General features: G+C 47.3%; 1 long non-coding RNA gene across 1 annotated transcript in view; it reads right to left on the bottom strand.

Annotated features, from left to right (window-relative positions):
* LOC144806148 (uncharacterized) overlaps nt 1–15137 on the bottom strand; it is a 1180470-nt gene that overhangs the window by 1142072 nt on the left and 23261 nt on the right. The window lies entirely within an intron of this gene.

Genomic DNA, 15137 nt, shown 5'->3' with positions numbered 1-15137 from the left:
GCTCTTTCTTCCAAACATCTTGTGTCGGTGTAATTGTGGCCAAAGAATGTGATCTCTTCTTTTTCTAGTTCACGCTTGACTGGATTCAGTCGATCGAACGCCGTCCTGCTGCAGGTCTCTCCTCCTCCGTCAGGAAGCCCAGAGACTCATTTATGAGGTTTTGGGTAGGGCAGCACCACAAGGAATATTGCTGCACTGCTCTACACCAGAAGAAAAGGGCAGGAATGCGCCGTATCTATGTGATACAGCGCATTCCTGTCCTTGTCCCCAGCACAGGCGCACAATGGGCTGCCATGCGCCAATGCAGGCAGCCTTTCACCATGGTGCAATGCAAGGGTGCTGGAATTTTGTGAAGGAAGGGAGACCTTCATGCACAAAGTAAATCACAAGAGGCGATTTCCTTTTTCTATGTCTGCTGCTTCGTTATATGTTATAGGACCTACGCCGTGCTTTACATAGAGCTCATACGTTGGAGTTCCAAATGGAGGAACCGGACAAGAATCCTCTAATCGGGAGTCCTTATTATAACCAAGACAAAACAAGTTTCCAAGTCTGCTAAAACCAGGCATCTTCGCTCACTAGTCTAGCTTCAAACTTCAAAGGATTATCAATTACGATATTTCTCGGAATACACGAGTCCTTCGGCTTTGGGGCTTGCAAGTTCCAAATCAAAGTGTATCTCAAGGATACCAAAACTAAGGACAAACTAAGGACTGGGAGACGCTCCACTTATACTTAACTGAAGTAATTGAAGATCTGTGACGTCGCTAGAAGACTCGTCTATCGTTTCGCTCTACCAAGGATCACTGGGTCCAAAACAAGGCGATAGTCAGGGCAGCAGTCCTTCGTAGCCGTCGGGACGCGGGGAACCTCGCAGCAAAGACCTTCGGAACCACGTCGACATACAGGGGTCGCTGAAGTGGCTGGCCGTCCTCCGGAATTTTCACACGAAGCTCCTCACGAACATCTGGCTTGGACCGTCACCGCTTGATATCGCCCCGAGTTGGGCGCCAACTGAGGTGCCGGGTTTTTAGGAACCCGGTGGTGTCAGGGGGTAACACCCGAAGACCTCTGAGTTCTCCCTTGTTCCGGACCACAGAAACACGGAGTCTTCTAGTTACGGTCAAAGATCATGTTTTATTGGTAGCTACCAAGTAACACGTGTCCCAGAAGTACACCACACGGAGAGTAGGTTCTCGGGAGACTGTTCGTTTTTACAGAACCAGCCTTCTCCTTATATACAAGATATATGGCTTCAAGCAAGAATTCTTGAGTTTATGGTATGGCAATACACATATTTCTACAATAATACAAAGAGCGAAGTCATGTAGGCAAGCTCATATTTTAGATGTCCAGTTTGTTGATAGATGACCTAGTTAGGCCTGGAACTCGTGGACAGGTGCATGTTTGCAGAAAGCATGGTCTGTATGTAGTGGATGGTTTGTGGAATGTTATGCATAGATGCTATCGTATTCGGCCACTGGGCGAGGAGTTGCCCAAACAGGTTTGGCCGAAGGCAGTGGAGTCAGTTGGGACGGGTCAGGGGGAAGTCAGGGAAGGTGGACGTGTCCTTTTTGGATCAAGCTCGACCTTTAATTGACTTATCATGAGGGCAAGATGTAAGATGGATGCCGTTCACAAAATGGAGTCTAAAGGGTTGGGACGGAAACTACGATTTTGGGGTGTTGGCAACCCTCGATTGTGACACAAATACATAGGAATGATGTCCTAATCATTATCGGTTCATAGACACCAAAATCGTCATGGTACGTTGAGGTTTTGTGACACGGGTATTGGACCTCGATACCGGGAAAACAACAGGGTCCAGATTTTCAGAACCACAAGTTGTCTGAGGGCTACCGCCGCAGCAGCTGTCTGCATTCGACAATCCGCTGGATTAGTCATGAATAATACTCTGATCGTTATGGTTCCGCATGCAGTAGACATTTTACTAAACAGGACGAAGACACAACACCTTACTAGCGCTCGACTATCCAGTTACGAACTGACGTTGCTAGCAAGCCACATCCACATAAAGAGGTGTGATACACTGAATCCCGCAACGTTATTATCCATTCCGACAGGAACAGACAAGAGTGATAAACATGACTGCTGCTTTAGGACAGAAGAAGAGACAAGAGGGAGAGTAGACTTACAGGACACTCCCCTTCCTGAATGCAATGATACTTTATGGGTTGACGGTTCATGTTTCAAGTTACCGAATGGTGATACCACTGCCGCATATGCTGTAACAACATTACACACCATTATAGAGACCGCACGTATTTCCCACAACTCTGAACAAGCTGCGGAAATTATTGCACTTACCAAGGCATGCGTGTTAGCAAAAGGAAAGCGAGTGAATGTGTACACGGACAGCCAATACGCCTTTGGCGTGGCTCACAGTTTTGGGAGATTATGGCGTGAACGTGGTTTCCTTACCTCACATGGTGCAAAGATACAACATGGTCAGCTAGTTAATGAGCTCCTTGAGTCACTGACCATGCCACTACAAGTTGCCATTATGAAATGCAGTGCACACAAGAAAATTCAAGACGATATTGGCCGCGGGAATGCATTTGCAGACGAGGTTGCGAAAGAGACCGCAAGGGACACGATGAGTCGAATGTATGTTGCGGGTCCCGCTAGATGTACTGCTGATGTGGGAATGTTTGAGGACACCATTGAAAGCGTGAAATGTATACAAGCTGAGGCAACTGAGAATGAGTTGAATGAATGGAGAGAAAGTAAGGGTAGATTGGATACGAATGGTTGTTGAGTCGAATTATCGGAACACCAGCGATGGCTACTACCTAATGCATACGTACTTGCAGTAGTAACAATGGCTCACGGCATGGCACACATCAGTTCGAAAGGAATATGTAAGCTATTGGCCCCAGTATGGCAGAATAGCAATATCCCAAAATATGCAGAAAATGTGGTCCGAAACTGTATGATATGCCTAAAACACAATCCCGGTAAAGGAACTCCAACTCCAGCTGGTCATTTTGCGCCTCCTACGTATCCGTTCGAGGTTTTGCAGCTCGATTTCATTCACATGGAAAGGTGCAACAATCTAAAGTATGTGCTCGTTGTTGTTTGCGCTTTTTCAAGGTGGGTGGAAGCGTACCCCCTTAAAGACAATACTGCTATGACAACTGCCAAAGCCCTTGTCAAAGAGTTCTTCCCGAGATTCGGTATGCCTAGAATTGTCTGGAGTGATAATGGAAGTGAATTCATAGGACGAGTGATGAAGAGAGTGTGTGAGTGCCTAGGCATACACCAGAAATTCCACGCTGCAAATCACCCCCAATCAGCTGGATTAGTAGAGTGCTACAATGGCGCTTTGAAACTCAAGCTAGCAAAGATCCAAACCAGTACAGGTCTTAAATGGCCTGACGCCTTGCCCCTAGCACTCTTGTCAACTAGGATGACCGTCCATTCCAGATTAGGTCTTAGCCCCCACGAGATCTTGTTTGGCCGCCCAGCCAACGTCTGGGGCGTGCCAAGACCAAAGAAACTCCGTGAAATAGAACACCCCGTACTGCTTGATTATTTGTGCGAATTGACAGCTAAATTGCGTGTTTTACACCAACAGGTTCACAGTTCCTCTCCGCCAGCCTCTGACGATCCAGGTCATACAATCAAACCCGGCACGTGGATCTTGGTGCGGAACTTCCAGCGCACCAACAACGGATAGCCGAGGTGGACCGGACCTTACCTGGTACTTCTTTCCACGAGATCAGCGGTTCGGGTGGACGGCAAAAAGAACTGGGTGCATGGGACCCATTGCAAACGGGTCCCTCTGCCCCTTCCATACGACCGGTGGGTCGATAAAGGACTTGCCGACTCTAAGACTGAATCCGTACCTCGTTTCATCCCGATGCACGTTTAAAAGAGACTGGTACCGAAAAGGAGAGTAATCGTATTTTGCAAGGACGTGTGTCACCATCTATGCAATTGGACACTACCGAACCTGAGACATTGTTTAAAGACCACACCTTACCTGAGAAGCGACGATACTACCTGAGATCCAGCCCCAGGGACTAATAAAACCTTGATCTAATGTGATTTCCCTTTTCCCCCAAGAACTATTTTTTATCTTCCAGCTCTCTCGTCCCAGGGAACTAGCTCATTTTTGATTTTCGAACCGCCATCCGGTTCCGCTGCTAGGGTCGCGTTTGAAGTGTAGGGAGTGCAACCAAGGAAGTTTTAGGTCCATGGTTCTGGTTGGTCCGAGGGAGTCACCCCGGACCGAACGGAGCGCGCTCCCTGGCAGAATCAACCTACCACCGCGGGCAGCAAGTAGAGGATGGAGTTTCCAAGGGTAGAGAGACCTGTCAAGCTTACGAACTTTGAAAAACAATTGTGTACTATACTGTCCAAGAAAAGATTTTTAATAATATGTGTTCTAATGCTGTGTAGCACTGTGATGCTTTTGATTGGTTATGCTCTATTCGTATTTCAAGTTTCCCTATTCTCAAATGACACTCTGCCGACGCCTTCTCCCACTCTCTCCCCACATTCTTTTCACCCTCTACCTGAACACGAGTCTGCCAGAAGGCTCGAATTTGTAAATAACTCTTTCATCCAACTCCTACACCAACACCAGTCTATAATGAACACATCAAACTGTTGGATATGCGGACTCATGCCGCACACGACGGATAAGGGTATCCCATACTTCATCCTGCCATTTAGTTATTATGGTTCTCTGTGGGCTTTTCAGACCATGTTTCTATTCGCCCTAGAACCATACCCGACCCGTTCCTCTGAAAGCGATTCCAGTAACAAGGCACTAATAGCAGGGATAAGAAATATGAGTAGAGAGTTCAACACATATCTGACTATCCCCAAAGATGAACTGACTCCATACACTCGTTGGAACGTAACCAAACATGGCGTTTACCTGATCAAGAGCCAGGCAGCAAAGAAATCCCGCCCAGTTTGGATAGTGCCCCACCGAGGTCACCTATGTTTATAAGGTATTGGTAGAGATCCCACTGCACAGTTAGGAAAGAGCATTTGCACAGAAACATATGTGCTCGCCTCCCGAACTTCCCCTATACTCTTAGCAGCCAAAGGCACGTATTTCGTCTGCCACGACCAAGCCTATACATGGTTACCCCCTGACTTCTCAGGCACGTGCTTCATCTCATTTCTGCTGCCTCCTACCTACACGGCCCGAGCAGATTACCATCGGACAAGGACAGCTAGAGGTGTCGTGAGTAAAGACGACACCGCGGGTCAGGAATTCGCTGACTTCGCAAAAGGTTTTCTGCCATTTTGGGGGCCTATGGTGAACAGCAGGAATATTCGCCAGTTAGCAAGGATAGTTGAATCCGCCGTGACTACAACAGCCGGAGCACTTGGCAATTTGACAACCGAGCTTCAGTCGGATCGACTTATGACCCTTCAGAACCGAATTGCCCTTGATATCATACTCGCCGTGGTGGTGTGTGTAGAGTCATCCAATCCAGTTGTTGCATATTCATCCCTGATAATGCACCGACAGTATACCAGGCCATCTCTAAACTACATGAAATATCTGGTTCCCTTCACGTTGAGAAAGGGGATTGGTCCTTGCTAGGGTGGTTCTGGGGACTGATCGCTGCCTGGGGATGGAAAACGCTAATCTTCATTGGGATGATCTTAACACTTCTGTTTATGTTCTGCCTATGTGTCCAGTGCGCTCCTGCACTCTGTGGCCTCTGTGCTACTTCATGTGTACGGAAGCCTGCGTCAAGGGACGAACTAAGCAACAGGATGATGTTACAGCAGCATCTCCACGAATTCATTCATACAGATTTGGACTCGGATTAACATGAGTTATTGCCTTACATAAGGGCAAAAGGAGGGTCTGTGGTTCTGAAAATCTGGACCCTATTGTTATCCCAATATCGAGGTCCAATACCCGTGTCACAAAATATCAACATACCATGACGAATTTAGTGTCCGTGAACCGATAATGATTAGGACATCATTCCTATGTATTTGCGTGACAATCGAGGGTTGCCAACACCCCTAAATCGTAGTTTCCGTCCCAATCCCTTAGACTCCATTTTGTGAACGGCATCCATCTTACGTCTTGCCCTCATGTTAAGTCAATTAAAGGTCGAGCTTGATCCAAAAGGACACGTCCACCTTCCCTGACTTCCCCCTGACCTGTCCAAACTGACTCCATTGCCTTAAGCCAAACCTGTTTGGGCGGCTCCCCGCCCAGTGGCCGAATACGATACTATCGACACATAACATTCCACAAACCATTCACCCCATACAGAACATGCTTTCTACAAACATGCACCTGTCCATACTTCTTCTTTATGGCCAGTTTTATGACTGGGTGGTACCTGCCTTTATTGGTGTTTCATCGATATCTGATGGGAGTCCCGGATCTTGCTGGGTAATCTGTCACGAACTGGACATCTAAAATGTGGGCTTGCTTACGTGACGCCGCACTTTGTATTATTGCAGAAATATGTTTACAGCCATATCATAAACTCAAGAATTCTTGCTTGAAGCCATTATTTCTGTATAAAAGGAGAAGACTGGTTCTGTAAAAACGAACACGTACAGTCTCCTGAGAATACATGACCCGTGTTTGTCGTGCTTCTAGGACACGTGTTACTTGGTAGCTACCAATAAAAACTTGATCTCTGACTGCGACTAGAAGACTCATTGTTTCTGTGGTCCGGAACAAGGGAGAACTCAGAGGTCTTCGGGTGTTGTCCCCTGGCACCACCGGGTTCCTAAAAACCCGGCACCTCAGTGCCCCGAGGGAAGGCTAAAACAGGGGCACCTCCGCGTCCCATCCTGATAAGAATCTTCAACTTCAGAGACCGGGACGCCATTTTACAAACAGCACGCACTCGCCCACCACTCAAAATCGACAACTCAAAAATAAACTTTTACCCAGACTACACGGCTGCGGTGGCCCAACAACGACGGGGCTTCACAGATGTAAAAAAGGAATTAAGGGCACGAGAACTCAAATACTCTATGCTCTTCCCAGCAAAACTACGAGTCGAACCAGAAGGGAAGACGTGGTTCTTTGAGTCACCACGCGGCGCCCAGGACTGGTTGGAGGGGTGGAGGCCAGCTAAAGGACCCAGAAATCGTGGCCCACAGCGAGGGAACAGCAACGGAAGCCCACGGATCACGGCTGAAATGGACTAACCAGGAAAGTGCGACAGTAACGGAAGGCTCCCCTCGACAGTGACGGGCGGCACCTGCCTATAGGACAGACATACCTGATTTCCTCACCATTCGGGATATAAGAGATGCTGCAATGGCGACCAACAGAGAGAACATTTTTTCCCAGAAGCAGGTGACCAGCCATGGTAAGACTCTGACCGCAGGAACGCGGGCCCATTTAGGTATGACGATATGCTCTGGATAGACACTGCATGATATTCATGGAGAAGGGACTCGGCAGCGGACGCAGAAGTCTCACCCCCACGAACAATACCTATAAGTTGGGACTTTAAGCACTCCGCTCAGTTGGGGAGGTGGAGGGTTCTTTATCCACCGGGCAGGGAGGCAGGGAGGGGGGAGAGGGGTTTATACATTTCTAGTTTGACTTGTTTATGTTCTTTATTATTGGCTTTGAGATTTCACTCATACACACATGCAGCACAGACTCAGGCTCCTCTCCGCACATCCCAACACATCACCTCGAACAAGGCACGCTCTAGGGAGACACGGGTTGCCTCAACACTGCACCGCACCCACCTCGTATAATGGCCTCTGGAGAACCCGCGGCCCGGACCAGCTGCGACCTGGTTGACAACCCAGACAGAAACACAGCAGACAGCACCAGAATCACACCTGTATGTTGCACTCAATGACAGAACACACAATGCCAGGTACTGATCCCCCAGGGAATACACTGGTAGCCCCACCACTGACAATCATCTCCTGGAATGTGAATGGGCTCGGCCATAAAATTAAAAGAGGCCTGGTCCTACAATACCTAAAACGTAAGGTTCAAGATGGAAAAGTCAGCAACATTCAAAAAAAGACATGTCTCAAAGTATCCTTAAGTAAATGCGCATTGTAAGTAAAACATAGTATACACTGGGTGCTCAAGAAACTCAAAGTACCTACTACCTAAAGGTACTATATCGGTGCACAAAGACGTGCAACCAGGAAAATGCTTATGAGGTGAGGTTCTAATTACAGCACACCAAAAATTGTTCAACTTATTTCAGTCTTTATGTGCGTGTCGCATAGGTAGAAAATTTAACATTTGTCACCAGTAAAATCTATGGAACAGCATGAGATTCACACAGTATAAGGGTAAGTAGTGATCAAATATAGAATCAAAAAAAAGGGGTCCTCTTCATATAGCGTTGTTTTTGTTATTCTTCTTTATTCAAAGTTCATAAAAAACAGATTTTTCCAGCATACAAATCGCCAACACGTGTTTCGTCTCCCACAGAGACTTCATCAAGGCATGAATAGTGATTTGAAGGTGTTTAGTAATCAGTTAATGAAGTGAGGACACAACGTTACGTGTTGATAATACGATACCAAAAATAGAGAGTGAAGTAAGCTCGTAACTGGATTCACTTCAACAGAAACATAAGCATAATGATCTTGACGAATGTATTATCATTTTTCTAGCCGACAAAATATCATAGGCGAAAAAATATGAGATATACGTTAATGATGACAGAATCCACAGAAATACAAGGGATCCTATTGTAAGAGTCACAGAGTCGATTTAGACGGACTTAGTAAAGGATTGAGGAAGTCCGTATTCGCAACCTTGATAAGTTGCAATCGTCCGAGTGGCAGTAACACTAGTAATCCGCCTCGTCGCCTAGTGTTACTGCCACTCGGAGGAAAGCCATTCTTTCCCTAGACGCCACTATGGCATTCGACCTAGTGGAGTGGCCATTCCTATTTGCAGTGCTCAGGAAGATGGGATTCGGCCCCAAATTCTGTGGCTGGATTAAATTGTTATACACAACGCCCCTAGCACAAGTAGTGGCCAACGGCCATACGTCCCGCACGTTTACCTTAGGACGCGGTACACGACAGGGCTGCCCCTTATCCCCTCTGTTGTTTGCCCTCATCCTAGAGCCGCTGGCGGTAATAATTAGAACGGACCCAGTGATACGTGGGATCACATGGGAGACGGGCTGGGAAGATCGCATATCCCTGTATGCCGATGACGTATTAATATACCTTATGTCCCTGGCAACATCCATAGCAGCTCTGTTAATCATTTTCGAGAACTATGGGGAAGCCTCGGGATATTCGATAAATTGGACTAAATGGATCTTATATGTCTTACACGGCCCACTGCCCGTGCTTCCCCCGGCCTGTCCACTACAAATAGTAACTAGAGTTTTCAAATATCTTGGTATCTATGTTACTCCGCAAGCCGCGGTATTCATGGAAGAAAACCTGCAGAAACCCCTACAGAGGCCCAAATCAGATGTGACGCACTGGCGTACCCTCCTGCTGACACTGTTAGGGAGAGCGGCACTTTTTAAGATGCTTTCACTCCCGCGATTCCTTTATGCACTCCAAAACACGCCGTTTCCGGTCCCACTAACCTACTTCAAGGCAATAGACGCATAAATATCTTCCCTTCTATGGGACGGAAAACCGGCGCGTATAGCCCACTCCAAATTAATCCGTAGCTGGTATAATGGAGGGATTGCGCTACCGAGTGTCAAATTATACTACTGGGCGACACAGCTAACAGTAATCAACCAATGGCTGCACGCCCCACACACTGAGCCGGCTGGACAGAACGCTACTCCTCACAGACCACCTGCTGAAGGCCCTATACACAAATAAACGGCGTCATACGCTTACTGGCCCTACGGCGCACACAGTTAAAATTTGGCACATGGCCCAGAGAGCCATAGGATGGGAGGGAGTGCTTACGTTGGCTACCCCGCTGTGGGACACGCGCCGCCTGGGTACCCTGGCTAACACTAAGGGATTCCGACAGTGGGACCTCATAGGTATCTCGAAGATAGGGGATCTGTGGAGTAGAGGCGACATCATCACCTTTGAAGCCCTGTAAGCAAAATATGGAATGGCACCCACAGAGCGATACCGATACGTACAAATCAGACACGCCCTAAAAGGAGCCATCCCAACGGGGACGACCCTGGTCGAATCCTCCCCACTGGAGGACAGACTCCTCACTGACCATCTGGAGAAGAAGGCAATTTCGTTGACATACCGCAAGCTGATAAACAATCTTCCAGACCCCACAGTGGTCCTCCGTAGCAAGTGGGAAGTAGAATTGGGGGACATAGTGGACGAAGACTGGCTGCACGCCCTTGCCTCCCAAGAGACGCCTCCATTCCATCTCGGCTGAAACTTATACAACTGAAGATACTGCACCGAATCTATTATTCCCACACCCTCCTACACAAATTAGGTCATGTCCTGGAGCCGGGGTGTCTGAGGGGCTGTGGAGTTCCGGGAACGTACTTTCATATACTTTGGGAGTGCCCCAGGATTCGAACATACTGGTCAGGGGTGCTGTCAGAACTCACAAATGCGAGCGGGTGGAGATACAACTTGATCCCCGGTGCTGTATATTGAACATCTGGCCGCCCACGGATCTTAACCGGGGACAACAGACTTGGGCAACACTGGGCATGACACTGGCAAAGCGTAACATAGCTAGAAGGTAGGGGTCCGGTACCACTCCCACGAGGACGCAATGGGGAAATGACATGGATGAGGCGATGGTGGCGGAAAAGGCAGTATATATACAGAGGGGGTGCCCAAAGAAATGGTCCGTTATATGGGGCAAATGGAACGAATACCGAGGGGACATATGCAAACCACCACGGGAAGCACCTGAGCTGTCTGTAAGTCCTTAGGAAGGGAACAAAGCCATAGCTCTAGTGTCATAGACGCAGGGGCCACCTGGGCTAAATCAAAGAATTGGACTGGTAACTAACATTACTAGTTTTTGACATGTGAGCTGGTTGTTGGAGTTCTTCCGCTCACTACACATGTGGGGTCGGCCCAGGGGGGCTCTCACCGAAGGCCGAAGCTATACTATTAACACATGGATGATGTAATGGTTTGTGATATTCGCTAATTACCAAAAGTAGTACTGTCGCTATAACACGAGGATGCAAATGTATGTTTACTGCATGTCCGAAACTGAAATTGATATGTACTGTTACATTGAAAATGCAAATAAAAACTGTTTAAATAAATAAAATAAAATGGTTTTGAATGTAAAAAAAAAAAAACATTGTAGGGAGCTTCATAAGATGACCAGAAACATGAATTATCCATGGCACTCAGAAGGAAGCTTTGACGTAACTACCCTTGAGCACGCCACCACCTTCCTAAACACCAAATATTCCGGCACTAAATTACACAAAAGGAAAGCCACCCTGGACCTTTGGCATATCTTTAAAGACAATACGCAAGAGCACACTGCTACCCTGCCCACTGCCCCTTCCGCGCCCCCACCATACCACGCCAATGGCATGTATCCCGCAATTGCATCTGCCGAAAATAAAGAACTAGACCTACAGTGTACGACTAATAATATGGCAACTGTTGGATACAAAAACACACGGAAGGTACAGAAGGTCTCAGGAATACAGAGGGAGAGAAAAGAAAATAGCAAATCTCTCTATTGGGACCTAATAGTGTCCTCTTTACATGCCCAGAATACACAGTTAATCTGGAAACAACCAAGAAAACAAAAACAAGAGAAGATGCACAAGGAGAGGAAAAAGATACCCATCAGCCCACTCATAAGTGGAATCTCGTCATCTGGGTATATGTTGGTAAATGGTGTCCTCTAGGGTCTGCCTTGGAAACAATCCATAGGACTGCCTAGTGATGGACCCAGAACATTTCACCAACAGATGACAGTATATGAGCGGGAGGGGTTGAGGTTGCAGTGCTCAAAGAAAAAGAAGAAGAAAAGGAAAATAATCCAAGTGATTCTAAAAATACCTACGATGATGTCATGAAATACTTTATTAGGGCTGACCATCAAAGTGGTAAGGTTAAAAACAGTATGCTGATAGCATGTAAGGAATTGCTACCCACCAATGTTGTTATTCGGTCAACATGTTTCAGCCTCAAGGGCTTTCGTCAGGACCTATGGTGCTACTGCAACACTTACTTAAGTGATGTGAAAGTGGGATCTACATCTGCTTTCCAAACTGAAAAGAGTGTATCTTCTCCTGCATAGATACAATACAAAAGACAGAAACAGAGACATGGACAAATTATGTCAACAAAAAGAAGTGCACAGACTGCAAACTCTTGTTTCTATGGTCTTTATAATATGGCTATGAACACTTGAAAGACACTCACCCTTATTGTGGGGAGAGAAAACCTCACCTCACCTGGCCACTGCTCAGGAAGAAAGGGAGGCCACGCACTGGAAATAAACAGAACACTTACATCAGGAAAGTATACCACAAAGCCTCACTGACTGCACTGCTTGCACAAACCTGTAGACCTATAAAGTACAAAGGCCCAGGTAGCCGGCCGCAGTCACTGGGAATAGAGGCGCCTACTCCTGTGCTTTCCACCTAGTACTCAAAGACCAAAGACCAAAGCAATAATGCTATTGACTGTACCACCACCACTGACCTCTCCGTCGTTGCCTCGGAGTGAAAAGTGATACTTTCCTGATGCAAGAGGAAACCAGTCTGGCCATTGTGTCACCATGTGTGTCTCTGATTTATGTGTTTTGAATCCAGTTTTTCTTGTCTGTAGATTGTGTTTCTACTACCACTGGTTATAACTTTCTAAGTGTTCTGTTTATTTCCAGTGCGTGGCCTCCCTTTCTTCCTGAGCAGTGGCCAGGTGAGGTGAGGTTTTCTCTCCCCACAATAAGGGTGAGTGTCTTTCAAGTGTTCATAGCCATATTATAAAGACCATAGAAACGAGAGTTTGCAGTCTGTGCACTTCTTTTTGTTGACATAATTTGTCCATGTCTCTGTTTCTGTCTTTTGTATTGTATCTATGCAGGAGAAGATACACTCTTTTCAGTTTGGAAAGCAGATGTAGATCCCACTTTCACATCACTTAAGTAAGTGTTGCAGTAGCACCATAGGTCCTGACGAAAGCCCTTGAGGCTGAAACATGTTGACCGAATAACAACATTGGTGGGTAGCAATTCCTTACATGCTATCAGCATACTGTTTTTAACCTTACCACTTTGATGGTCAGCCCTAATAAAGTATTTCATGACATCATCGTAGGTATTTTTAGAATCACTTGGATTATTTTCCTTTTCTTCTTCTTTTTCTTTGAGCACTGCAACCTCAACCCCTCCCGCTCATATACTGTCATCTGTTGGTGAAATGTTCTGGGTCCATCACTAGGCAGTCCTATGGATCGTTTCCAAGGCAGACCCTAGAGGACACCATTTACCAACATATACCCAGATGACGAGATTCCACTTATGAGTGGGCTGATGGGTATCTTTTTCCTCTCCTTGTGCATCTTCTCTTGTTTTTGTTTTCTTGGTTGTTTCCAGATTAACTGTGTATTCTGGGCATGTAAAGAGGACACTATTAGGTCCCAATAGAGAGATTTGCTATTTTCTTTTCTCTCCCTCGGTATTTCTGAGACCTTCTGTACCTTCCGTGTGTTTTAGTGTCTAGTTGGGGGACTAGGTACCAGTAGGTCTATAATAATTTTTTTCTCCTCGGACCCCCCCTTAACCGTTTATCTCTCTGAACTGTTGGATACAGTCAACTCCCAAGTGACCTCTTTACCACATCCGAACACCCTCAACCTGTCGTTGAATGTAGTGCTGCCTCATCGGCACCACCCGGCACCAGCAGTGGCCCACCTATACCGGTCACAGTGCCGGCACCCATACCCGTCACAGTGCCAGCCCCCACACCCATCACAGTGCCAGCCACAGACATTCCCCCACCTGTAACACCTATCACTAGTACTAGTCCAACACTGCACGCCACGGTGCCAGGTTTACCAGGACAAATAAATGCGCAGTTTATGCTACAACTGAACCCCACTTCCGTCGCAGTCCTGCCTGTTGAGGAGGAAGAGGAAGATTCCGACAATGTGTCCCTTGCACCATCAAACAACTCACGCATGTCATCTCACCACTCATCCGCTTCGCTTCGCCATGCACTCCCCCACTACCCTGATCTCAACGGCCTCCGTGATGCCAATGCTCCACAACTCCAGGAGCAGGAGGCCACCCCCCGAGACCCCATGCCATTTTGCGGCACAAACGCAGGCGAACCACTGATCACATTCTCCTCTGTCCAACCACAGAATAGGGACAGGGAGTTACAGGGCCCTCCGGCACCGTATCTAGTCCACTATGACACATGGAGAATGGCCGCAGACTTCAATAAAAGCTTAGAGTGCAGTCAAAATGGGGATACCCGAACAGACATGTTCATCAGAGAAATTCCACGCAACCCCGAACACGACGACATATCTCAGGTAGTCCGACGTGCCTCATTAAAGTTAGAACAAATCAGTGACAGATTATCTGAGACCCTCAAGATTGCCCACTTTAAACCATCCAGTACCCAAACAATAATGAACACTTCACCACAACTTACTGTACAGACAAACCCTATTGAAAATACAGGAGGGACTGGGGAACATGGCCGTAGTAAACAGCAGACAGCCTACTTCCCATCCACACCTTTGACTAGCGCAGGTATCTCTCGGGACATGGGAGACAACGAAGAACTGATGGAAGTACTGTGCCACAGCGCCCATTCCCCTTGCCCTCAGACAACTGCACTAGACCACACCAATGCGACTACCACGACAGCACAGGTCCACTCCACACACCCAGAGCCACCACCACGACATACTGCACCTGTGGTGGATCCGTTTGCCCCACCATCCGCCACAGCCATGGTAGACTCATCCAGCCAGCCACGCGCCCCAAATGCGACAAACTCATTCTACGAACATCAGGAATTCCCAAATTCAGGGGATACAGGGGGGAGAAGGAGGACTAGGACAACAGAGGTAGAAAGACTTACAGTGTTGGGAACACACGGACGCCCAGAGGACATCCACTATGATGTCACTGGCACCGCTTCCATGCGCAACACTCGAGCGAAAAAGGGTAATGGCATGTTCCTCAGCAGACCATGTGCCCTGCGGGACGATGGCCT

This window comes from Lissotriton helveticus, assembly GCF_964261635.1.
Source record: "Lissotriton helveticus chromosome 1_1 unlocalized genomic scaffold, aLisHel1.1 SUPER_1_unloc_5, whole genome shotgun sequence".
Classification (NCBI taxonomy): Eukaryota; Metazoa; Chordata; class Amphibia; order Caudata; family Salamandridae; genus Lissotriton; species Lissotriton helveticus.
This window is presented reverse-complemented; position numbering and strand designations above follow the sequence as displayed.